At 41.4% G+C, this 26,644-nt stretch overlaps 1 long non-coding RNA gene across 1 annotated transcript in view; it reads left to right on the top strand.

The window, feature by feature from the left end:
- The first annotated feature begins 761 nt into the window (after positions 1–761).
- Positions 762–26,644, top strand: part of LOC134960950 (uncharacterized) — a 123,394-nt gene continuing 97,511 nt past the window's right edge. The window contains exon 1 of the long non-coding RNA XR_010187839.1: positions 762–988. This is a non-coding gene — a long non-coding RNA (uncharacterized LOC134960950). The remainder of the gene's footprint in view (positions 989–26,644) is intronic.

Genomic DNA, 26,644 nt, shown 5'->3' with positions numbered 1-26,644 from the left:
AGTTTATTCCTATTTAGAGAAAGTTTCCAATTTGAGGAAAACACAAAAGTCTGTGTATGCACCAGTTAGCTCTGAATTGCATTACCATTAGAATTCTTTAGGATTCACATAAATTTAAAATCTTTCTCTCTGATCTTATTTTTAAAGGTCTTGCGATAAATGTCTTCATGGTTAGGTTATTTTGCTGGTTTTTCAGTGTATATTGATATTTTCTTGCTTCTGTAGTTACAACTTTGTAACCTATTACTTGAATATCAAGTAAGTGTGGCTTAGTAAAAGCTGATGACATGAAATACATGTCAAATGATATTGAATTATCCTCTAATAAGCTACTGGAATAAGATACAGAAGAATCTTGTAACACGATAGTACACAATGCGTGGTGATGCCCAATTAATATAATGTGTATTTACCTATATTTACTAGTGTTCCTAATGCTCCAACAGTTTTTCTTAGTTATTTTCTATTTTCATCATAGACTGTATAAAAACTAAAACTGTACTGTCCTTAAGCACATCTTTTTCTCATATGGACAAACATTCCTTCACTTCTCTTTTCTACCATTGTTGTATTCCTATTGTTCCTGGCACATTTCATATACTGAGAATTGTGACATGGAGATAGAAAACATTCATCATTATTAGTGCAAGAGGCTTGACTTAAACTCCACCCAGGGACGCATTTGTTGCAGCTATCGGAAAGGCACTATCCATGCTACTTTGCTCTGTAGTTATCCTATGACACATCAGAATGGAGTTGGAATGACAATGAGTTAGAAAAAATCTTCGGTTGCGCACAGAAATAACCCTGGAACTACTGCTGTGCTGTCTCTACTGACATGCTGCTGGATCCAACACTTATGCATATACCATGGATCTAATAAATCAAAATTAAGTCCAGTTTGTATTCAGACTAACAAGCAGAACGTAGATGATGATGATGATGATGATGATGATGATATGCTGAATAAGGACCTAAAACGGAAATGGTAAGATTAACCATTTGGAAGAATCTAAGATAATAGGTCTCATGGAAAAACATTACATGTAGGTGCAAATTATTTGCCAAACCGCAAAAAATCAGCAATTATATTTTATCATTCTAGAGCAAATTACATAATGAAAGCTGGCTTCTTATTGATTGCTGTGTCCCATTGCAAATATAGCAAAACTGTAATGTCTTACAGTATGTACAGTAACAGAAAACCCTACAGGATATTCAAGAAAAACAATTATTGTGAAAAAAAATCCTGTGTAAAAAAAAAAAAGGTCCTTACATTTGCAAATTATACTAGAGCATGTTATATTAGAAGCAATTATACTATATACTTTGCAAAAGCTATTGCCTGATCCTAAAGTTTTCTTTGTTTACTGGTGCTATCAGAACCACAGATTTATTTAGTATGGAAGCTAAAGAACATTGTAAATAATATGACAGATTGGCACATTGCAAGTCACCAGTACACATCATCCTCAAGTGGATGAGGTTAGACTCTAAACTTCCTTTGATCTCAGATGAAATAATAGAATTGGAAACGCTTACAAAGAAACTCTGAATAAATGAATCTGACACTAGTCGCCTTTTATGTTTTGCCTTTTTGCAATAACCACTTTACTGACGATTTTCCCCTTCAGAACCATTCATATATTTGTTTTTTATTTTAATTTAATAAAGTTTAAAAAGTATTATTTAAAATATATAAATATTTTATTATGCACATTTGCAGACCGCATCTTTTTGACAAAAACTGGGGGACACAGTGGGGAGGTGCGATTGCATGTGATCAGATCATGCCAGTTAAGAGGTTAAAACAGTGGTTCCCAAGCTTTTTTAAATCACAGCACCCCAGAGTATTAGAATTTTTTATTTCACAGCACCCCTAGGCCAAAAGTTTCTTATTGAGAAATTTAGAAATAAATATTTCAATTGGGTTCATTTGTGTGGTGAGGGACAACATTTGCTTTTGGTTGTCCACATATTTTATGATTGACATACACTAGCACTGGTGTTGCCTATTACATTGACAATAAATAATTTTAATTGGTCCTCGATCACAAACCCAGGGCACCCCTGCAAGTGTCCTGAGACACCCAAGGGTGCCATGGTACACAGTTTGAGAATCACTGGGTTAAAGAATGCTTAGGCCTTAAAAGATTGCCGAGCTGAAGGTCACGCCCTCAAACAGCTGGAGCTAATGGATAACTGTAAACTAATACAAGACTGTCTGATGAAGTTTCTTATTCGGACTAAGAGGCCTATTTATCAAATATTTACAAGGTATCCCCCTAAATCACTCATTTATGGAGGTACCCAAAAATATTAAGCATCACCCCAATGTATCATGGACGGAGCGCAGCATATATCTCCATACTGTACCTCCCTCCATTTGCAACAGCAGTCAGAAACCCCATACTGTAGGTTTCTATGTGGGCTGTGAAGCTGTCAGATTTACCAAGCTAGGCCCAAGCAGCTAAGTCCATCTTTATCCATAGAACAAATGCTGTGGATCTTCTGCTAAAATATGCTAATGATCCTGCCACGGGGACTTGTACAGAGGCTCCTGCTGATGATATCTTTGATGATATCTTTGATTCATGCCATGCATATGAAGATGCATAATTGGTCTTACATTGCTCACAATAAAGGACCTCTGACTTAACATATCCTTGCTCATAATGTCCATTGCAAGTAAGCCTCCAATAGAAAGTACAGCTCAGTGAGTGGTGCACTTCTCCCACTCACAGGTCTCCACAGACGGCCCTTCAGCAGTGCAGCTACTACGACAGATAGTTAGATAGATAGATAGATAGATAGATAGGCAGGCCTACTGTGTGCTGCAGCAGGGTGTGTAAGGCACATACTTGCCTTCAATTAAAATCTCTGCTCCGGGAGAAGTGAAGCCTGGAGAGGAGACGCAGCTTACCAATACAGGTGGGAGGCTGCACAGCACTGGACCCCACCACCAACATGTTGCGATTTGTGGGTTCATGGGGAGGGGCTTAGTGACAAATTTGAGGCATATAGCCTACCCCCTCCATACGGAACTGCAAATCCCTGTATGATCTTCTCATCCTGCATGCATCACTAGGAAGCTGGTTGGATGTGGGAGATCTGTACATTCTTTAAAGGATGTAGGGGACTGTCTAAAAAAATGTGAATCTGCTGGCACTTTTGGGAGAGTAGGCAAGTATGGTGTCTGACCAATGCCTCAGGGGTGTGCCTAGTGATGTTAAGGGTGTATATATTTTATATATATATATATATATATATATAGACATAAACTAGTTATTGAACCCAGCACAAGCTGAATCACTTCAGTCTTCACCCCCCACCTTGCCCTGTGCTGCCCTACACTCTGTCTAATATGTCCTGTATTGTGCTGTCCTCTCCCTGCCCAACTCTATGTCTAGCATTGTGCTGCCTGCCCCCGTTACATCTCTGTGCCCTGTATTATATTTCTGACCATCGACCTATTCTGCATTGTGCTGTCTAGCCCCTCCTCATCAGTAAGTCCTGCGTTATCCTGTCTGCCCACTCCACATCAGTATATCCTGCATTGTGTGTACCACCCCATCTGTACATCCTGCATTGTGCTGTCATGTGTGTGCCTCAGGTACCTGAGTGGCCGGGCAGGTAGGTAATGAGGGGCCATGTACTGGCCCATACCACGATACACTTACCACTGAAATTCTGTAGGCCTTTGTTAATCTAGGCGTCAGTGTGTTAGTACAGTGCATACAGAAAGTATTCACAGCGCTTCACTTTTTTCACATTTTGTTATGTTACAGCCTTATTCCAAACTGGAATAAATAAATGTTTCCCTCAAAATTCACACATTACCCCATAATGACAACATGAAAAAGTTTTTTTTGAGATTTTTGCAATTTATTAAAAATAAAAAACTAAGAAATCACATGTACTTAAGTATTCACAGCCCTTGATCAATACTTTGTTGATGCACCTTTGGCAGCAATTACAACCTCAAGTCTTTCTGAATATGATGCCGCACCTATCTTTGGGAAGTTTTGCCCATTCCTCTTTGCAGCACCTGCCAAGCTCCATCAGGTTGGGCCACTCAGTGACATTCACAGAGTTGTCCTGAATCCACTCCTTTGATATCTTGGCTGTTTACTTAGGGTTGTTGTCCTGCTGAAAGATCAACCGTCACCCCAGTCTGAGGACAAGAGCACTCTGGAGCAGGTTTTTATACAGGATGTCTCTGTACATTTCTGCATTCATCTTTCCCTCTATCCTGACTAGTAGCTCAGTTCCTGCCGCTGAAAAACATCCCCACAGTATGATGCTGCCACCACCATGCTTCACTGTAGGGATGGTATTGGCTTGGTGAGGAGTGGTGCCTGGTTTCCTCCAAACATAATGGCTGGAATTCACGCCAGTGACTTCAACCTTTGTCTCATTGTCTCATCAGACCAAAGAATTTTGTTTCTCATGGGTTGAGAGTCCTTCAGGTTCATTTTGGCAATCTCCAGGTGGGCTCCCATGTGATTTTTTACTAAGGAGTGGCTTCCGTCTTTCCACTCTACCATACAGGCCTGATTGGTGCATTGCTGCAGAGATGGTTGTTCTTCTGGAAGGTTCTCCTCTCTCCACAGAGGAATGCTGTAGCTCTGACAGAGTGACCATTGGGTTCTTGGTAACCTCCCTGACTAGGGCCCTACTACCCTGATCGCTAAGTCTAGATGGCTCTAGGAAGAATCCTGGTGGATCCGAACATCTTGTTCTTGCTCATTGGGATCTTCAAAGCAGCAGATTTGTTTTGTGTACCCTTCCCCAGATTTGTGCCTCGAGACAATGCTGTCTCAGTGGTCTACAGACAATTCCCTTGACTTCATGCTGGGTTTGTGCTTAGATATGCACTGTCAAGTGTCAGACCAAATCATATCCAATCAACTGAATTTACCACAAATGGACTCCAATTAAGCTGTAGGAACATCTTAAGGATGATCAGTGGAAACAGGATGCACATGAGCTCAATTCTGAGCTTCATGGCAAAGTGATTTCTTATTTTTTAATTTTTAATAAATTTGCAAAAATCTAAACCCCCCCACCTTTTTTACATTGTCATTATGGGGTATTGTGTGTAGAAAAAGTGAAGCGATGTGAATACTTTCCGGTATAGAAGATGGGTTCCCTGAGTTAGACTGGCATGTCTTCTCTTATATAAAAGGAACCAGGCGGCATGCCTGAGAACCGAACCCACCCGAACATGGGGATCCCAGCCCGGATATGAGTCAGGCTTGGTTTATCGTGCCTGACTCAGATCCAAAAACAAAGCAAAGCATCATCATCCTGCTGTCGGATCTCGTGGGTTTTGGATTCTATATATAGTCCCTGTGATCGGCACCATCTTCACTCCGGACTTGGAGAGTGCACAGTGAGGACGTGTTTCTTTTGTGCTGTGTGCTGTTAGGGAAGGAGCAAGCAAGGAGAGCACAAAGGGGGGCAGGAGAGAGCAGAGGGGGCAGGAGAGAGCAGAGGGGTTGTTTTGCAGGAGAGTTGAGTTGGGTGCTTGGGTGTGCTATTACTGTGTTAGAGCTCTGCATAGTAGCATACTGTGACTGTGTATGTATAGGATTAGGTGTTCTTTGTCTGCTGTACACTACTGCTATATATCCTCTGTGTGTGATCCAGAACAAAAAATATATTTATATTGGTGCATCAGTCTGACTACTAGTACTGCAACTGCTGTACACTACTGCTATATATCTGTGTGTGATCCAGAGCAAAAATATATTTCTATTGGTGCGTCACTCAGTGACGACTTCCAGTACTGCTGTGCACTACTGCTATATATCTCTGTGTGATCCAAAGGAAAAAATAAATTTCTATTGGTGTGTCACTCCGTGACTACTACTAGTTCTGCTGTAGACTACTGCTGTATATCTGTGTGTGATTCAAAGCAAAAATATATTTCTATTGGTGCATCATTCTCACTACTAGAACTGCAGCTTCCGTACACTACTGCTATATATCCTCTGTGTGTGATCCAGAGCAAAAAATATATTTCTATTGGTGCATCACTCAGTGACGAATACCAGTACTACCATACACTACTGCTATATATCTGCGTGTGATCCAAAGCAAAAAATATATTTCTATTGTTGCGTTACTCTGACTACTAGTACTGTGGCTGCCATACACTACTGCTATATGTCCTCTGTGTGATCCAGAGCAAAAAATATATTTCTATTGGTGTTTCATTCAGTGTCAACTACCAGTACAGCCGTACACTGCTGCTGTATATCTGTGTGAGACAAAGAAGAAAATACACTGCTCAAAAAAATAAAGGGAACACTAAAATAACACATCCTAGATCTGAATGAATGAAATATTCTTATTAAATACTTTGTTTTTTACATAGTTGAATGTGTTGACAACAAGATCGCACAAAAATTATCAATGGAAAATAAATGTATTAACCCATGGAGGTCTGGATTTGGAGTCACACTCAAAATTAAAGTGGAAAAACACTACAGGCTTATCCAACTTTAATGTAATGTCCTTAAAACAAGTCAAAATGAGGCTCAGTAGTGTGTGTGGCCTCCACGTGCCTGTATGACCTCCCTACAATGCCTGGGCATGCTCCTGATGAGGTGGTGGATGGTCTCCTGAGGGATCTCCTCCCAGACCTGGACTAAAGCATCCGCCAGCTCCTGGACAGTCTGTGGTGCAACGTGGCATTGGTGGATGGAGCAAGACATGGTGTCCCATATGTGCTCAATTGGATTCAGATCTGGGGAACGGGCGGGCCCGTCCATAGCATCAATGCCTTCATCTTGCAGGAACTGCTGACACACTCCAGCCACATGAGGTCTAGCATTGTCTTGCATTAGTAGGAACCCAGGGCCAACCGCACCAGCATATGGTCTCACAAGGGGTCTGAGGATCTCATCTCGGTGCCTAATGGCAGTCAGGCTACCTCTGGTGAGCACATGGATGGCTGTGCGGCCCCCCAAAGAAATGCCACCCCACACCATTACTGACCCACTGCCAAACCGGTCATGCTGGAGGATGTTGCAAGCAGCAGAACGTTCTCCTTGGAATCTCCAGACTCTGTCACGTCTGTCTCATGTGCTCAGTGAGAACCTGCTTTCATCTGTGAAGAGCACAGGGCACCAGTGGCGAATTTGCCAATCTTGGTGTTCTCTGGCAAATGCAAAACATCCTGCACGGTGTTGGGCTGTAAGCACAACCCCCACCTGTGGACGTTGGGCCCTCATACCACCCTCATGGAGTCTGTTTCTGATCATTTGAGTAGACACATGCACATTTGTGGCTTGCTGGAGGTCATTTTGCAGGGCTCTGGCAGTGCTCCTCCTGTTCCTCCTTGCACAAAGGCAGATGTAGCGGTCTTGCTGCTGGGTTGTTGCCCTCCTATGGTCTCCTCCACATCTCCTGATGTACTGGCCTGTCTCCTGGTAGCACCTCCATGCTCTGGACACTACGCTGACAGACACAGCAAACCTTCTTGCCACAGCTCGCATTGATGTGCCATCCTTAATGAGCTGCACTACCTGAGCCACTTGTGTGGGTTGTAAACTCCGTCTCATGCTACCACTAGAGTGAAAGCACTGCCAGCTTTCAAAAGTGACCAAAACATCAGCCAGAAAGCATAGGAGCTGAGAAGTGGTCTGTGGTCACCACCTGCAGAACAACTCCTTTATTGGGGGTGTCTTGCTAATTGCATATAATTTCCACCTGTTGTCTATTCCATTTGCACAAAAGCACGTGAAATTGATTGGCAATCAGTGTTGCTTCCTAAGTGGACAGTTTGATTTCACAGAAGTGTGATTGACTTGGAGTTACATTGTGTTGTTTAAGTGTTCCCTTTATTTTTTTTGAGCAGTGTATATTTCTATTGGTACTGTGGCTGCTGTCCACTACTGCTATATATCCTCTGTGTGTGATCCAGATCAAAAATTATATTTCTATTTGTGCATCACTCAGTAACGACTACCAGTACTGCCATACACTACTGATATATATCTGTGTGTAATCCAAAGCAAAAAAATATATTTCTATTGGTACGTCACTCTGATGACTAGTACTGTGGCTGCCTTACACTACTGCTATATATCCTCTCTGTATGATCCAGAGCAAAAAATATATTTATATTGGTGCGTCATTCAGTCACTCAGTGCATGAGAAATGGCGGTAAAACAATTGAAATATCAGGAACTGCTTACTAATACTAGCGCTGAAGCTGCTGCCTCTACTCAACAATTCAATTCCGTCAATGTCCTTGGCTAAGGCCGATTAACCAATAGCATACAGGGCATACAAAGAAGAAATATTTGAAGGTGATTAAAAATTAGCTGAAGAGAAATGTAAAATTGGCAATATGCTATTAACTACACGAAGTGGCAAGGAAAGGCTATGGCCTTGACCTTTGCTTATGACTGGTGGTTTTGCAGCTCATAATGATAATGTAAGCCCTCCTCCCTGTATAATAGTTAAAAAAGGAAACTTGTTAAAGGCACAGTAACCACGTGTGCCTTCAAAAAGATCACAAATTCCCAAGGAGAGTTACAAGTGGGTCAACGGTTGACATGTCTAACTGCACTATGCAGGAAGATGAGGCGCCTTCCTCCTTTACAAGTGCTGAGAGGAGCAGCACCAGTCCACATGCTGACATTGAGATTGAGGATGTCACTGTAGAAATACACCAGGATGAGGAGGATATTGGTGTTGCTGGCACTGAGAAGGAAGTTGATGAGGATTATGATGGTGATGTGGTTGGTTTTAATAAGGTACCAGTTTAGACAGTTGTTGGCCATGGGATGAAAAAGCCCATTGTCAGCCTGGGCAAAATACCAAGTGTCAAGCCATTTGTAGCCTTTGTCAATTCATAATAAGATGGGGGTAAGGACGTTAACCACCTAGGAACATCCTCCCTTATACGTCAATTGCAGTGCAATCATCAACAGTCATTGTTAAGTTCATAAACTTTGGCTAGGAGTGTGACCAGTCCAGTGACACCTAGCTCCCTTTCTTCTGTTGTATCCAAGTGCATGCAATCCATACCACCAACACCCTGATTGTCAATTTCCTCCTCAGTCAGGATCGGAGGTAGTTCTGTAGGCCATTTCATAGTCATGACTGACTCCTCTCTTATTGGGGATTCATCCAGAGGATCCTAGAGTGCTATGCCTACTGATGCTGCTGCTGTTGTTGCTACTGGGAATTGATCTTCATCCCAGAAGGGGAGCAGGAAGACCACTTGTACTACTGTAACAAAGCAATTGACTGTTCAACAGTCCTTTGCGAGTAAGATGAAGTATGACAGCAGTCACCCAGTTGCAAAGCAGATTACTGAGGCCATAAAAACTATGCTGGGGCTAGATGTGCATCCAGTATCTGCCATTAGTACAGTGGGATTTAGACAAATTATGGACATACTGTGTCCCCGGTACCAAATCCTGTCTAGTTTCCACTTCACTAGATAAGCAACTCCCAGAATGTACAAGGACATTCTAAAAAGTGTCATTAGTGCCCTAATAAATGCCATTGTACCCACTGTCCACTTAACCACGGACATGTGGACAAGTGGAACAGGGGAAACTAAGGACTACATGACTGTTACAGCCCACTGGGTAGATGTATTGCCTTCTGCAGCAACAACAGCAGCAGCACCAGCAGCATCTCACAAACGCAAACTCATTCCAAGACAGGCTACACTGTGTATCACTGGTTTCAGTAAGAGATACACCACTGGGAACCTCTTCGAGAAACTGAGCCATTGCACAATGGCTTACCCCACTTTGACTCTACCCGGGATTTGTGATATCTGACAATTCCACCAATATTGTGAGAGCTTTACATCTGGGTGAACTCCAACATGTCCCATGTTTTGCTCACACGGTTAATTTGGTGGTGCAGAATTTTTTTAAAAAATAACAGGGGTGTATAGGAGATGCCGTCGGTGGCCCGAAAAATGTTGTGACATTTTCGACATTTTGCAACTGCGTGTCGAAGACTGGAGTGCCAGCAAACACTCTTGAACTTGCCCTGCCATCAACCAAAGCAAGAGGTAGTAACGAGGTGGAATTCTACTCTCCATATGCTTTAGAGAATGGAGGAGCAGCAAAAGGCCATTCAAGCCTACACATCCACATACGACATAGGGAAAGGAGCGGGAATGCACCTGACTCAAGCACAATGGAGAATGATTTCCATGTTGTGCAAGGTTCTCAAACCCTTATTAGTTGCCACGCATGTAGTTAGTTCAAACACTGCCAGCTTGAGTCAGGTCATTCCCCTCATAATGCTTTTGCAGAAGCATCTGTTGAAAATGGAATCACTCCATCTTAGATCCTCCCTCAATAAGTATGTGGGACTTGTGGATGGAGCCCTTCATTCGCTTTGCCAAGATTCAAGGGTGGTCAGTCTGTTGAAATCAGGGCACTACATTTTGACCACCATACTTAATCCTAGGTTTAAAGGCTACGTGGTATCTTTGTTTCCAGCATAAACAAATCTGCAGAGGTGCAAAGACCTGCTGGTGAGAAAATCGTCAGCTCAAGTGGAACATGACACGGCAACATCTCGTCCTTCATTTTCTCCGGCAACTGCGAAGATAAAACTCCATTTTCCGAAGAGACCCGCTGACGGTGATGCAGCTCAGTCAGGAACAAGTTTTGACATTTGGTCCAGATTGAAGGAACTACCTACAATTACTGACATGCCTACTGTCACTGCATATGATGCTGTCACCATTGAAAGAATGTTTGATTACTATTTCAGTGATAATATCCAATTAGGTATGTCAGACAATCCCTTTCACTACTGGCAGGAAAAGGAGGCAATTTGGAGGCCCTTGCACAAACTGGCTTTGTTTTACTCACCCTCCAGTGTGTACTCAGAAAGGCTTTTTAGCGCAGCTGGGAACCTTGTCAGCAATCGGCGTAGGAGGTTACTTCACCAAAATGTGGAAAAGATGATGTTCATCAAAATTAATTTCAAATTCCATGAGGAAGACCTTTACCAGCAATTTACCTCCACAAAGTACTGTGGGACCTGTGATGGTGGATTTCATCGGGGACTAATTTATTGTCTGGGAAGACGATGGATGTACACACTGATGGGGGTGAGGAATCGGAGGATGATGGTGACCTCTTACTTCTATAAAGCCAGTTTGTGCAGGGAAAGATCAATTGCTTGTTTTTTTGTGTGGGCCCAAACAAACCAATTTTTTCAGCCACAGGTGTGGCAGTCCCTGTCACTGAAATGATTGGTTTGTTAAAAAGTGCATGTCCTGTTTATACAACATAAGGGTGCGTGGGAGGGCCCAAGGACAATTCCATCTTGCACCTCTTTTCTTTGCATTATGTGCTCTTTGGAGCATTTTTTGGGGCAAAGTTTCTAAACCTGTCATCCTGTCTGCCACTGCAGTGCCACTCCTAGATGTGCCACATGTTTGTGCCACCCACTCCTGTCACTTAGCTTTAGTCATCCAGCTACCTCGGTGCAACCTTTTGGCCTAAAAACAATATTGTGAGCTGTGAGGTGTTCAGAATAGTCTGAAAATGAGTGAAAATGAATGTTATTGAGGTTAATAATACGTTAGTAACAAAAACACCCCCAAATTCTGTTATTTTAGCTGTTTGGATTTTTTTTTTTTAAAAAGCCAGCTCTACAACCAAAACCCGCAAGGGTGGTTTTGGCAAAACCAATCCAGATCCAAAACATGAAGGAGTTCCAGATCTAAAACCAAGAAACAAACCCCGAAAAATGGCCCGGTGCACACCCCTAGTTTTTATCATGAGCATCTGCACCTTGATAAAAATGCCTGTGAGGTGTTGAAACTTTGTTTTTTAGTACTATGCTTGTTATCATGAATTAATTTATAAAAGTTGGATTTCTACAAAAAATTCTGTGAAGTGCCGTCTGGTTCCTTATATATAGAATAAGACATGCCAGTCTAACCCAGGGATCTTACTCTTCTACTGTGCAAATTTAAGGAGGGCACCCCGTTGGTTAATCAATCAGTGAGTGCCTGCTCTCTCTCTCTCTCTCTCTCTCTCTCTCTCTCTCTCTCTCTATATATATATATATATATATATATACATACAGTACACACTCACATACATACATACATACATACATACATACATACATACATAAGTTTCTTAGTGTATAATATGCTTAGGTAGACAACTTATTTAAAAAAGAATACAAATTTCAATTAATTAAATTAACATTGTTTATAAAACATCCCTACTTTAGCTCCAGCACAGTTCTCTTGATTCTCCATCCACAAGAGGCGTCATTTCTCACTGAACCTCCCCACTTCTGGTGCTGGCTCAATTGAAGTGCTGTCAGATCTGTGCCTCAGACAGCTCCACCTCTAGCAGACTCAGTCCCTGTGTCTGAAACCGAAATGCAGCTCCACACAGTCACCACACCTCTGCTCTTCTCCAGCTGATCCAGCAACTTCAGTCACTACCGTGCTCCTCAGCTACTTCCTCGAGTCTGCCTCTTGCAGCTGCAGCTGTCTCTCCTGTCAATGGGGTGGGCAGCTCTTGTTTTCAGCAACACCTCTGCTACAGAGCCACCTCCAGGGATTGCTCTGCCCTCCAGTAAGGATTTCACTACCCTCCACTGCTGCTGGACACCGGTTATGCTGTCTGCTCACAACTGTCTCTCAGATGAAAACCATCAGTGCAGCTCTCTCACTGCTCCGTTACCTCAGTGCACCTAAAGGTAACTGAGCAGTCAGTGTCCTCTACTTTATATATAAAGCTGGACATGTGCTGTGCTCCCTGTACCACATGCAGCATGATCCGGGCCTAGAAGTTTCTCCCTCAGCAGACAATGACTCCCCTGCAGCTGTAGTTAGCAAAGAGGAACAAGGAAAGGGGATGGGGTAGTTAATTTCTACGGGGGCTATTAATCATAGCTCGGAGAGATATAAAGTACTAGCTAATCATCTTCTACCATACATTTTACAGACTGTTAGAAAAATTACACAAGTTGATTAGTTGCTACTTTACCTCTCACAATTTTATCTCTTTCCAAGCTTTGATAAATACCCTCCAATAAAGAGCACTCCTCAAGGTTTTCTGAACATGGGGTTGTACGTGAGCTCTCTTTTCACATGAGTGTGATACCACCAAAGTCCTATTCATATTGTATAGAGATAGTTCATTTTGGTGGGGAATCACATAAGCATATAATATTATAATCATAGCCTGACTTCTGCTTTAGGCCAATAGGCCTTTGTCACATTTTCCATCATAATGATACCAGTTGCTTCACAGTCCCTGCTGCTTGCTTAATATTTAGTGTTAACATTTTTCTTGAATCGCCTAGAATATGTTTTGTGTACTGTTTCCCACTAAAACAACTGTAACAAAATAGTTTAATGATATTTGTCTGCTAAATCCAAGATCTATTACTCTCCTAATTTTGTTCTGGACGTTGCCTCTACTTTGATACTGTTGGTCTTCTGTTAAAATGACACTTCTGTATTATGATTACTATTTTACCACTCTCTTTTTACCCTAGATTTGTTTGTTTGCAACAACAAACTCATCTGAATTAATTTTTTAGATAGGGGTGCCAGTGCTCAAAGATGGTTCCCTTTCTATTGTGTTAATTGTTTCTTTGGTAACAAAATAAAACTTGTATAATGTCAATTACCTTCTCTATGCATTGCTGAGAATGGGAAACCTCCTGTAAATTATCTGCCTCTCTTATATGAAACTCCATTATTGGCATTTCCAATCGGATACACAATCCAGCAATTCCAAAACCTGGAGTATGGATATACATCTTTGTACATTAGTGTATGCCTGATATGGATAAATAGGTGCAATTGTGCAAAGAAATGTAACATGGCAGTTAAGAGATGATTCTCTGGCACTTTATCTCCGTTCACTTTATCTCTATCCAATCATATAGTATATAGACCCCATTAACTTGAATACTACTAGCCAAGGGTCACACTGCTAAGTGACATATAAATTGAGTGATGCTGATACCTGTGACTGTAGTCATACCATGAGAATCCTATACCAAAAAGGAGTTAACATTGAATCAACCGTGCACATTTCTTACAGACAGCAGTTTTCTTGTTAGTACGCAGGACTTTAAGCATTAGTCTCTTATGCTAGCCAACATTTACTGTGCACCAACTGGCCTCAATGAGTACGCTAATGCTTTAATCTAGTTTGACTACGTCTTGCATAATTATTAAATTTACTATTTTTATATTTTTAGGATTTCAGTATCATTTTCTTAATAAAGTATAGGATATACAGTACAGAAAATGTATTTATAAGTATGCTCATTCTCATTGCAACTATGACTATTCATGGGTGTGGCTGGATTTACGCTACTACTAGCATCTGTGATCCCTAGGAAATTTATTATGCAATTACGGTACAACTATTTGCACCTGAGCGCATGTAATCTATGATGCAATGCATACGCATGTGCAAATGCATTGTGGCAATGATGAAGCTAAGCATATCTGTATATTGTGATTGAATTAGGTCTAGATTGCAGAATGAACTGTGTTATTCTTTTGCATAGTTTAAGTTAAAAAAACAACAACTTTTTTTTTCCTGTTTTTTAACATATGACAACAACTTCACACTGCAACTCACAGTGCTTTTTTAATGCAGTGGCAAGGCCCTGAACACACACAAGTTTTATGAAAAAAATAATAATTCTGTTTATTAATAAATGACAGTAACTTCGCATTGTGACTCACACAGTGATTTTATTATTAATGTGGTGGCACAGCACCTACTGAGTGTTATTGTACCAGAGTGCAACTGCCTGGCCCAAAACACACAAAAGTTTAAAAAACAAACATGCCCTTATTCTGTTTTAAACAAATGACAACAACTTCACACTATAAATCTCTGCACTTATATTATAGTATATAATATACCCCATTCGGACTGTGTGACAGACATTACTGCCTTATATCCAAAGGACCAGTATGACTACCATTTATTGCAATAGTCTGATCGGGTGCTGGTGAGGAGAAGTCGGACGGCTCCAGCAGGGGAAATCCAGCGGCATGCCGCCGCAGCTGGGTGCCGCAGTACAGCATCACACCACGCATTGGATATACAGGCTCCGGCAGGGGGAAGCCGGATGGCTCCAACAGGGAAGACTCCTGAGGTACACTGCCGCGGCTTGGTGTTTCACAGACGGACACGTCATACTCCGTGAGCTCAGTGTTAGCAGGGGAGATACAGCAACTGCTGGCCACGGCTGTCCTTGGAGGAAAGATATCTACACCCGGGCTGTGGTGAGGTGAGACACAGTTCTCTAAACTGACTATCAATCCTCTGTTTCCAGACACGTTATCATCTAAGTGTCATTGGACAAGAGTCTTCTCCCTGTACGGTAAAATAAGCCTGGTATATATAATCTATCCAAAGTTCCTCAGTCTGAATAAAACACTGGAACAAGGGGGACATTTGCTGCAGCACTTTTATTTTAATAATAGACACAATCTATGAAGTCCAATTGGCACCCATATATATAACCTGTGGATAAAGAACCTAGAATTTATTGATGCTGGACATTAAGTTATATTCTAGCCACTAAGTGGAAAGATAAGGAATCTTGAAGTCGAATCTGCAAATAAGTGGCAGCTGGTGATAAACATATTATTATGGACTGACTTGTGCTTCCATCTAATGTTGGTTCTTTGTGTGTAGCAATAATAATTACATTGTTTCAAAAGCTCTTCAGCAATAATATGCATATATTGATATTAGAATAGAAGTTTATAGTTTTTAATATGAAATAAAAATTGTTTAAAGTCTTTATGCGCTCTCTCATATAAGTGATTGTTAAATATTCAAATACCCTGGTAGTCATTGTGAGGGGTTGCATTCTAAAGTGAGGCTTGGCTTATTGGGTTTGAAACAGCAGCAGGTTAGTTTTCTCTGTCTATCCATATAGGGATTGTAATATTGTGGGAAAACTGTGTGAGAATTTGGCTGTGTTTGTCTCTGTGCTTTCTTAAAGAGTGTGAAGAGAAACTAGGAGAAGGAGGGGCTGAATCTAGGTGTGAAGTGATTAGGAGGAGGGGCTGAATATAACAGCTGTCTGAGAAACTATATAAACAGTGACTACACTGAGTGAGCTTGCTCATTGTGAGAGGCTTGCATTCTAAAGTGAGGCTTGGCTTATTAAGTGAGTTTGAAACAGCAGCAGGTGAGTTAGAATACCGAAAAAGGTGAGTTTTATAATACACAAAAAGTGAAGATTTGCAATACCATTAACATCTGATACAATGTTTGGGCTACTGCAGTGAAATGGATGTAAAGCATTTGTTTAGAAAGAGGAATTGTGATGACTCAGCTGCTGTCCAATCTGTGAGCAATTTTCTCTGATGAAGGAGGAGATAGCAAAACTGCATGTTGAGATTTGTAGGATGTCTGTGTCTTTGATGCCTCCACTGCCTCAGAGAGCCACCAGAAGACATTCTGCCTGGATTACTGTGGGCTCTCAAGGACAGAGATTTCCAGAGGGACACACACACCTCCCGCAAGCTGTGACACTGCAAAACTCATATGCTACTCGTGCAGGGCTGGAAGATACAACTAATAGAGTAACTACAGAACAGGAGGATATGGGGACTTTTACCAACTATATCAACAGGAAATGGAACATGAAAATTACAATTCCAAAAAGGACAGCACTTCTCTTGGGAGATTCCATTATTAGAGGAATACATCTGGGAAATGCAAATGAAGTAGAGAAACAACTAAGGTGCTTACCTGGAGCCACAGCTCCAAGGGATAAAGAGCGCATGCTAAGAATTGTGAAGGCAGCAAGAAAAGATGGGGAGGTGGATGTCATTGTCCACCTAGGGACAAATGACCTGGCAAATGCTGAACTCATGGCCGTAAAAGATGAATTTAGGAAGTTAGGGACTGCTCTGAAGCAGGTGGCAACCAGTGTATCTTTTTCAGAAGTATTGCCAGTACACAGAGGGGAAGACAGAACTCATCGCATCAGAAACGTCAATGTTTGGCTAAGGTGCAATGAGGAGAGACTTGGATTTATAGGCCATAGTCACACCATCTGGCAAGATAGGAGCTTATACAAAAGTGACGGCCTGCACCCATCTTCAAGGGGAACGAGGATACTAACTGAACAGTTTGGATGCTTCATCAAGAACTATTTAAACTAACAGAGGGGGGCAGTGAACCAAACATGAATAAATAAATCTGCTCCCCCAGCACAGAAGTATTGTTTCTGCAGGCAAAGGGAATATGAAGCACACCACTGGGAGGTGTCTGTTGCTAGTTCCACTAGAAGTATGGACATTTTAAATTCTCTTCAGGGAGCATCCCTCCACCAATTGGTGAGGGAGCCCACTCGGAAAGACACAATATTAGACTTAATATTTACAAATGGAGACAGAATATCGGACGTAAAAGTGGGTGAAAACCTGGGATCCAGTGATCATCAAGCAGTATGGTTCAGCATAAAGACAGAGACTGACTCATCCCATACAAAAACAAAGGTGTTGGATTTTAGGAAGGACGATTTTGTAGGGATTGGAAAACATGTAAGCGATTCTTTGGCAGAGTGGAGGAATTTGGAAGCAGTGCAGGAGAGGTGGGAAACATTAAAATGTGCAATATTAAAGGCAACAGACCTTTGTATCAAAAGTGTTAGGAAAAACACATGGAAAAGGAAGCCAGTGTGGTTTGCGAAAGAAGTAGCAAATATTGTGAAAGCAAAAAAGATGGCTTTTAGGAAATATAAGCAGACACAAAATAATGAAGACAAGGAAATATATCTTGTTAAACAGAAGGAGACTAAGAAGGTAATCAGATGTGCAAAGGAACAAAGCTGAGGAGAAAATAGCCCAGTCAGTGGGTAAAGGAGGTAAATCTTGTTTTAGGTATATAAGCAAAAGGAGAAAAACAAAAGGTGGAATAATAAAACTAAAGACAGAGACTGGGAGTCTTGTTGAGGGAGACAATTTATTAGCAGACCATCTAAATAATTATTTTTGCTCAGTATTTACTACAGAAAAAGAGGGGAAGGAGCCAAAGTTAAGTTGCAGGGATATTCAGGAAAATGAAACAAGTACATTTACAGAGGAGAAGGTCCTAACAGAACTCTCAAAGCTGAAAGTGGACAAATCTATGGGGCCAGATGGGATACATCCAAGGATACTAAAATAACTTAAAGAGGTGCTGGTAGCACCATTGACAGAATTATTCAACCAGTCATTCTCTACAGGAGTAATTCCAGAGGACTGGAAAAGAGCAAATGTAGTCCCACTGCACAAAAGTGGAAGCAAGGAAGAGGCAAACAACTACAGACCAGTGAGTCTTACATCAGTAGTAGGGAAATTGAAGGAAACACTCTTAAAAGAAAGAGTTGTAGATTATTTCAAATCCGGCAATTTACAGGATCCCAAACAGAATGGATTCACTGGGAGGAGATCATGTCAAACAAATCTTATTTACTTTTTTGACTGTGTGGCTAAAGTGATGGATAAAGGTGGAGCCATGGATATAGCTTATGTAGACTTTAGTAAGGCTTTTGACACTGTTCCACATTGCAGTCTGCTAAATAAACTTGACAGTTTGGGATGGATATTAGGATTATTGAATGGAAAAAATCTTGGTTGAAGGAAAGACAACAGAGAGTTGTGGTAAATGGAGTGCATTCACAGGAGGGAAGTGTTACCAGTGGAGTACCCCAGGGATCTGTACTTGGGCTGGTGCTTTTTAATATCTTCATTGGTGACATTGCAAATGGCATTAAAGGGAAAGTATGCCTTTTTGCAGATGACAAAAAGATATGCAACAGGGTAGACACACCAGGTGGGGTAAAACAAATGATTGAGGATCTAGGTAGACTAGAGGAATGGTGAAGAGTGTGACAATTACAGTTTAATGCCAAAAAATGCAAAATCATGCACTTGGGTCTCAAAAATTCAAATGCTAAATAGAGTATTAATGACACTATACTGGAAACTACTAAGGAGGAAAGGGATCTAGGAGTCACTATTTCAGGTGACTTAAAGGCAGGTAAGCAATGTAACAAAGCAATGAGGACTCCTCCCCCTTTCTCACCACTTGCCGCACGCTTTGGGATACCGTCTACAGCTCCAATTTACTGGTTATAGGAGCGAACGGTGAACGGTGGACGTAACCGCAGCATCAGCTCAGCATACGGGCAGCGGCCGGACGTCAACTTCTCTCCCTCTCACCACTCACGGACAGCACAAGTCCAGAGAGCATCAGAGAAGCATTACAGATTGCCGGATTCCCATAGCGGCTTCGAATTAATCAGCCGCACACCTGTCTCTCCCCACACACTGCAGCGGGCGGTGCACGCCCAGGGGAAGAATTAGACAACTGCGGGATTCTGAAGTGTATGGACAGACCCTCCGTTCCACTGCTTATTGGGCAATTTGCATCGACCTGAGGACGCTCGGGTCTTCTAGCCCAACTGGAGAGGTAATTCAACAAATATTTCCATTTAATTGGTTCCTGGAACATTGAGACATTGTATCATACATCCAAACATTCACAAGACGCAATTCATTGTCTTCAATATATGCACTCTCTTTCAGTAATTGTGCTCTACCTGACTGGTGGTTTATAACAGTCTTGGCTACAGTGTTACAACAGCTGATACACTGAGACTGCCGATAACTGATCAGTGTGTATCACTTTCTTAATTGTTTGTTATAGTAGCACAAGCAATTTATATGAGCACTTTATTGTATATGTGGCAAATTTGTGAGAATAGAGATTATTAACTGAGATTTTTATATATATTCTGTGCATAACAAAGTGGTTTTGTACATATATTTTTATTCATTTAATTTAAGAATAAATATTCAATTTTTATTACCCCTTGGTTGTGATGAATTTAGATTTTTGCAGTGTTGAAATGAAATGAGCGCCTCTATTTTTCCTTTTCTGTTCAATGAGGAAGGCTAGTCTGATGCTTGGCTGCATTGGTAGAGGAATCAGCAGCAGAAAGAAAGAAGTAATAATGCCACTGTATAGGTCATTGGTACGGCCTCATCTAGAATACTGTGTTCAATTCTGGAGGCCATATCTTCAAAAGGATATTAATACATTAGAGACTGTACAGAGAAGGGCAACTAAAATGGTGCATGGCCTACATCACAATACATACCCAGAAGGACTAAAAAATCTCAATATGTATAGTTTGGAGCAGAGAAGGGAAAGGTGGGACATGATAGAAACTTTCAAATATATCAAGGGTTTTAACAAAGTCCAGGAGAGAAACATTCTCCAAATCAAGAGCAGCAATAGGACATGAGGACATGCACTGAGACTGGAGGGGGGGAGGTTCAGGGGAAATTTGCTTAAAAATTACTTCACAGAAAGGGTAGTTGGCAAGTGGAATAGCCTCCCATCAGAGGTGGTAGAGGCTAAGACAGTGGAGCAATTTAAACATGCATTGGATAGACATAAGGATATCCTTACAAAGAAATAAGGATCAAACAAGGTTAGAGAAAAAAAATAATGTAAAAAAAAAAGGGGTAGACTAGATGGGCCAAGTGGTTCTTATCTGCCATCAAATTCTATGCTTCTATGTAGTCTAGTGGCTGTGCTCTCTGTCTGGAGTCCTGTGTGAAATGGCACCCGAATTGTCACAGAAGAGACTTTTATATAGAATCCAAAGCACATGAGATCCAATGCTAGGAAGAAGACGTTTCACCTTGTTTTGGAATCCGAGCCTGATAGGAAAATCTGAGCCACGGCTCGGATTCTCTTGGAATCCGGACGTTTGGGTGTGCTCTGTTTCTAGGAAATTGAGCTTGTACATCCCTAGTTTTCCACTTTATAGCCAATTACTGCTTTGCTTTGCACCATGACATCATACATCCAGATGTGACCCCATCCCCTCCTGGCCATTCATACATAAATGCATTCCATTACTCTTTTTCATTACTCTTATGATTTGAGTTACTGCTACCCAAAAAGTTGAACTTTAACTGTTTTTATACTGTTTTTGTCCATACATCATAAAGGCTGACAAAGATGTGTATGTGGACTTTGTCCTTTTTTCAAAGACTTTGATATTGTTTTACAGTTTATAACGAAATCTATGCAAAATGTATTAAATTATGAAAAATTACACATTATCAATTCAAATTGAAGCTTATTTAAATGTGTGCAGTTCACTTTCATAAACCTCACAACAGGCATGATATTTCTAAAATAAATATTTTTCTGCATTTAAAAAAATGTTTTTTTTTTACAAGTATGTACTTCTTTTATGATGTGTTATTGAAATGGTTGTGAACTTCTGATGTTATAATAAGAGGAATTAAAGGAAAGCTGACAGTTAAAGACACAACTGAAGAAATGAAACATTTCAGTGACAGGTTGATTACAGATTTATGACATTTCCTTGAGTTTTTAGAGAGAACAGACTGTATAAATAACCTGTTAGGAATCCTTTGGAGAGGGTTTTTTGTTATGTAGCGTATTCAGGTCTTTCCTGTCTTATTTCATAATTTCTACATTTATGTGGAATTTAAAATATATTTAAAAATGGTAAATATTGTAAAATGTTTTAAGCTCCCCTTTCTATCAGTATATTTAAAGTTGATTAATAATATTGCATACATTTTATGTATGATAACTAAACAGTATAATTAAAAATTGTAGTAGAAATAATAACTAATCAAATGTGCTTTATTTAAAATGTACTCATGTGGTTTATGTACTACAAAATGTAAATGGCAGGGAATCTACGGAAGGTACTGACTAGGGATAATGCTGTTTTAATATGCAATATATACTGTATGTACATCACATGACAATTAATGTCTGTATGATAAAATGGAAATCAGTTAAATCTGTTAGCTCCAATCAGTCTCTTGGCAACCAGTCAGCTGTGCATACCAGCTGTGCTTGGCTTCTTTCTGACTGACTTCTTATTGACACTGCTGATGTTAGAATCTTACTTCATTCTTTGACTGGTACTGATTGGAAGTTTCAACCCTTATAGGGAGTGTCCATGTTGTGGGTTGCAATCAATCTGATCCTGTCTTATCCTGATGCATACTTGGATTTATGCTCAGAGCTGTTCAGCAAAGTTAATCTACCTGCAATATATAATTTGGAAAGCCTGTTACATAATGATACTGTATTACTATATTAAGAAGCTAACCTGGACTCTGTGAAAGCTCTACTAATTATGTTACTACAATGATATGATTTGTCCATATTGAAAAAAAAAATGTATGATGGCATTCATTGCCACTGTGTGGCACTATAAATCTGCTTGTTGATGTGCAAATCACTTGTGCATGCAAAAACCTGTTACTACTTGTCAATTCAAATCTCTACTGTGGGATGTAATTGCACTATTGGAGAGAATTGTGCAATATTTATATACTAAAGATGTGCTGCGTGCACATTTCTTGTTTTGATTTTGGATCTTTGCCAACACCACCCTTTCGGGTTTTGGGTTTGGCTTTGGTTTTGGATCTAGATGATTTATGAAAAAAAAAACATAAAAACAGCTAAAGTCACAGCATACGGGGTAATTTTGATCCTATGGTATAATTAACCTCAATAACCTTCTTTTCCAGTCTATTCTGAACACCACACAATATTGTTTTTAGGCCAAAAGGTTGCACAGAGGTTGCTGGATGACTAATCTAAGTGACCCAAGTTGGTGGCACAAACACCTGGCCCATCTAGGAGTGGCACTGCAGTGGCAGACAGGATGGCAATTTTAAAAACTATGCCTCAAACAGCACATAATGCAAAGCAGAAAAAGAGGTGCAACGAGGTCGCTGGATGACTAAGCAAAGCGACACAAGTGTGTGGCACAAACACCTGTCCCTTCTAGGAGTGGCACTGCAATGGCAAATAGGATGGCAGTTTTAAAAACTAGGCCCCAAAGAGCACATAATGCAAAGAAGAAAAAGAGGTGAAATGAGGTCGCTGGATGACTAAGCTAAGCGACACAAGTGTGCAGCACACACACCTGGCCCATCTAGGAGTGGCACTGCAGTGTCAAACAGGATGGCACTTTTAAAAACTAGGCCCCAAAGAGCACATCATTCAAAGAAAAAAGACGTGCAAGATGGAATTGTCCTTAGGCCCGTCCACCCAGGGCCCGCCCACCCACCCACCCTTATGTTGTATAAACAGGACATGCACACTTTAATAAACCAGTCATTTCAGTGACAGTGTCTGCCACATGACTGTGGCTGAAATGACTGGTTTGTTTTGGGCCCCTCCAAAAAGAAGCAATTAATCCCCCCACCGAAAAAGAAGCAATTCATCTCTACTTGCAGAAACTGGCTCTACAGAGGCAAGATGTCATCCTCATCCTACAATTCCTCACCCCTTTCATTGTGTATATCCTCCTCCTCACAGAGTATTAATTCATCCCCACTGGAATCCAACTTCACAGGTCCCTGTGTACTTTCTAAAGGCAATTGCTGGTAAAGGTCTTCCTGGAGGAAGTTACAGTATAATTAATTTTGAAGAACATCATCTTCTCCACATTTTGTGGAAATAACCTCCTATGCCGATCGGGAAATAACCTCCTATGCCGATCGCTGACAAGGTTACCGGCTGCACTAAACACTTTTTCGGAGTAGAGTACACACTGGGGGGGGGGGGGGGGGGGGGTGTAACTTAGATAAAATAAAGCCAGTTTGTGTAAGGGCATCCAAATTGCCTCTTTTTCCTGCCAGTATATGTACAGACTGTCTGACATGCCTACTTGGATGCTGTTACTCATATAATCGTCCACCATTCTTTCAATGGTGACAGAATCATATGCAGTGACAGTAGACTTGTCAGTAATCGTTGGCAGGTCCTTCAGTCCGGACCAGATGTCTGAACTCGCTCCTGACTGCCCTGCATCACCGCCAGTGGGTGGGCTAGGAAATCTTATAATTTTCCTTGCAGCCCCAGTTGCAGGAGAAAATGAAGGAGGAGCTGTTGACGGGTCACGTTCCGCTTGAGTTGACAATTTTCTCACCAGCAGGTTTTTGAACCTCTGTAGACTTGTGTCTGCTGGAAAGAGATACAACGTATGCTTTAAACCTTGGATCGAACACGGTGGCCAAAATGTAGTGCTCTGATTTCAACAGATTGACCACCCTTGAATCCTGGCAAAGCAAATGAAGGGCTCCATCCACAGGTCCCACATACTTAGCGGAATCGCTCCATCTTAGCTCCTCCTTCAATTTCTCCAGCTGCTTCTTCAAAAACTTGATGAGTGGAATGACCTGACTCAAGCTGGCAGTGTCTGAACTGACTTCATGTGTGGCAAGTTTGATTGGTTGGAGAACCTTGAACAAGATGGAAATCATTCTCCACTACACTTGAGTCAGGTGCATTTCCCCTCCTTTGCCTATATCATAGGTGGATGTATAGGCTTGAATGGACTTTTGCTGCTCCTCCATCCTCTGAAGCATATAGAGTGTTGAATTCCACCTCGTTACAACCTCTTGCTTCAGGTGATGGCAGGGCAGGTTCAAGAATGTTTGCTGGCGCTCCAGTCTTCGGCACGCAGTGGCTGAATGTCGAAAGTGGCCTGCAATTTTTCGGACCATCGACAGAAACTCCTGCATGCCCCTGTCATTTTAAAACAAAATTCTGCACCACCAAATTAATTGTATGTGCAAAACATGGGACGTGCTGGAATTTGCCCAGATTGTAATGCACATACAATATTGGTGTCATTGTCCGATTTCACAAATCCCCAGGAGAGTCTAAGTGGGGTAAGCCATTCTGCAATGATGTCCCTCAGTTTCTGTAAGAGGTTGTCAGCGGTGTGCCTCTTATGGAAACTGGTGATACACAGTGTAGCCTGCCTACGAATGATCTGGCGTTTGTGAGATGCTGCTACTGGTGCCACTACTGTTGTTGCTGCAGGAGGCAACACATTTACCTAGTGGGCTGTCACAGTCATGTAGTCGTTAGTTTGCCCTGCTCCACTTGTCCACATGTCTGTGGTTAAGTGGACATTATTCAGGACACTGAGGACACTTTTCTTAATGTCCCTGTACAGTCTGGGAATCGCTTTCCTAGTGAAGTGGAATCTAGATAGGATTTAGTATCAAATGTCTAAATCCCACTGTACTAATGGTGGATACTGGACACATGTCTATCACCAACATAGCTTTCAAGGCCTCAGTAATCCACTTTGAAACAGGATGAATGCTGTCATATTTTTATCTTCCTCGCAAAGGACTGTTGGACAGTCAATTGCTTAGTTGAAGTAGTACAAGTGGTCTTCCAACTTCCCCTCTGGGATGACAATCGACTCCCAGCAGCAACAACAGCAGCAGCACCAGAAGTAGGTGTACCAGTCAAGGATCCTTCAGAGGAATCCCGGTTAGGAGAGGACTCGTCAGTCATGCCAGTGACATGGCCTGCAAGACTACTGATGTTCCTAAGAAGGAAATTGACGTTGTGGGACATGGTGGTGTTGCTTGCAGGAGTTGGGTACAGGAGGAAGAAGGGATTTAGGTGTCAGTGGACTGCTGGCGCTCTTACCCAATGTTTCTGAACTTGACAATGACTTCTGATGAATGCGCTGCAGGTGACATATAAGGGAGGATGTTCCTAGGTGGTTAACATTCTTACCCCTACTTATTACGGAATGACAAAGGCAACACATGGCTTGACACCTGTTGTCCGGATTTATGGAGAAATAATTCCACACCAAAGAGGTGGCTTTTTTGGTATTTTGCCCTGGCATCACAATGGGCTTTCTCATCCCATGGACAACAACTGTCTCCCTCGGTGCCTTATTTAAACAAACCACATCTCCATCAGAATCCTCCTTGTAAACTTCCTCCTCTGCACCAGCCACACTCATATCCTCATCCTAGTGTACTTTAACAGTGACATCTTCAATTTGAATATCAGAAACTGGACTGTGGGTGCTCCTTCCAGCATTTGCAGAGGGTGTGCAAATGGTGGAAGGAGCCACCTCTTCCCGTCCAGTGTTGGGAAAGTCAGGCCTAGACATCGCAACCGCGGACACACTTGGACTCTCCTTGGGGATTTATAATATCTCTGAACGCACAGTTGTTTTTCCTGTTCTTTAACAAGCTTAATTTTTTTGTATTTTTTGAGAGAGAGGAGGGCTTCCATCCTCATGAGAAGCTGAGTCACCAGTCATGACCATAGGCCAAGGCCTTAGCCTTTCCTTGACACTTTGTGCTGTGAATGGCATATTGCCAATTTTACGTTCCTTATCAGATAAATTTTTTTTCTTTCTGATTATTAAATTTTGCTTCTTGGATTTTACACGCCCTCTATGACTTTGAGCATTGGCCTTACCAGCCAACGTTGATGGAATTGTATTGTCAGTGTCATAACTGGTGGCAGCAGCAGCTTCAGCACTAGTACAAGGAACTGGTAGTGGTTTCTAATCTTCCACTATTTTTTCCTCCAAATTGTTGTTCTCCCTTTCACAAGACAGCACCCTTTTATTATTAAAGCACAAAGAACAGTTGACCTTTATTTTAACAGCACCCCGTATTCTTACAGCATACAGGAGCAGTGTGCTTTTAATTGTTAATTGCACCTAAACTTTTATAGCAGACAGGGCCAGTGTAATGTCATGAAGACATCAGCACCCATATATTTCACAGCAT

This window comes from Pseudophryne corroboree, chromosome 1 (assembly GCF_028390025.1).
Source record: "Pseudophryne corroboree isolate aPseCor3 chromosome 1, aPseCor3.hap2, whole genome shotgun sequence".
In the NCBI taxonomy this organism is placed as follows: domain Eukaryota; kingdom Metazoa; phylum Chordata; class Amphibia; order Anura; family Myobatrachidae; genus Pseudophryne; species Pseudophryne corroboree.
Note: the sequence above shows the minus strand (reverse complement) of the source record. Positions and strands in the feature narration are given on the sequence as shown.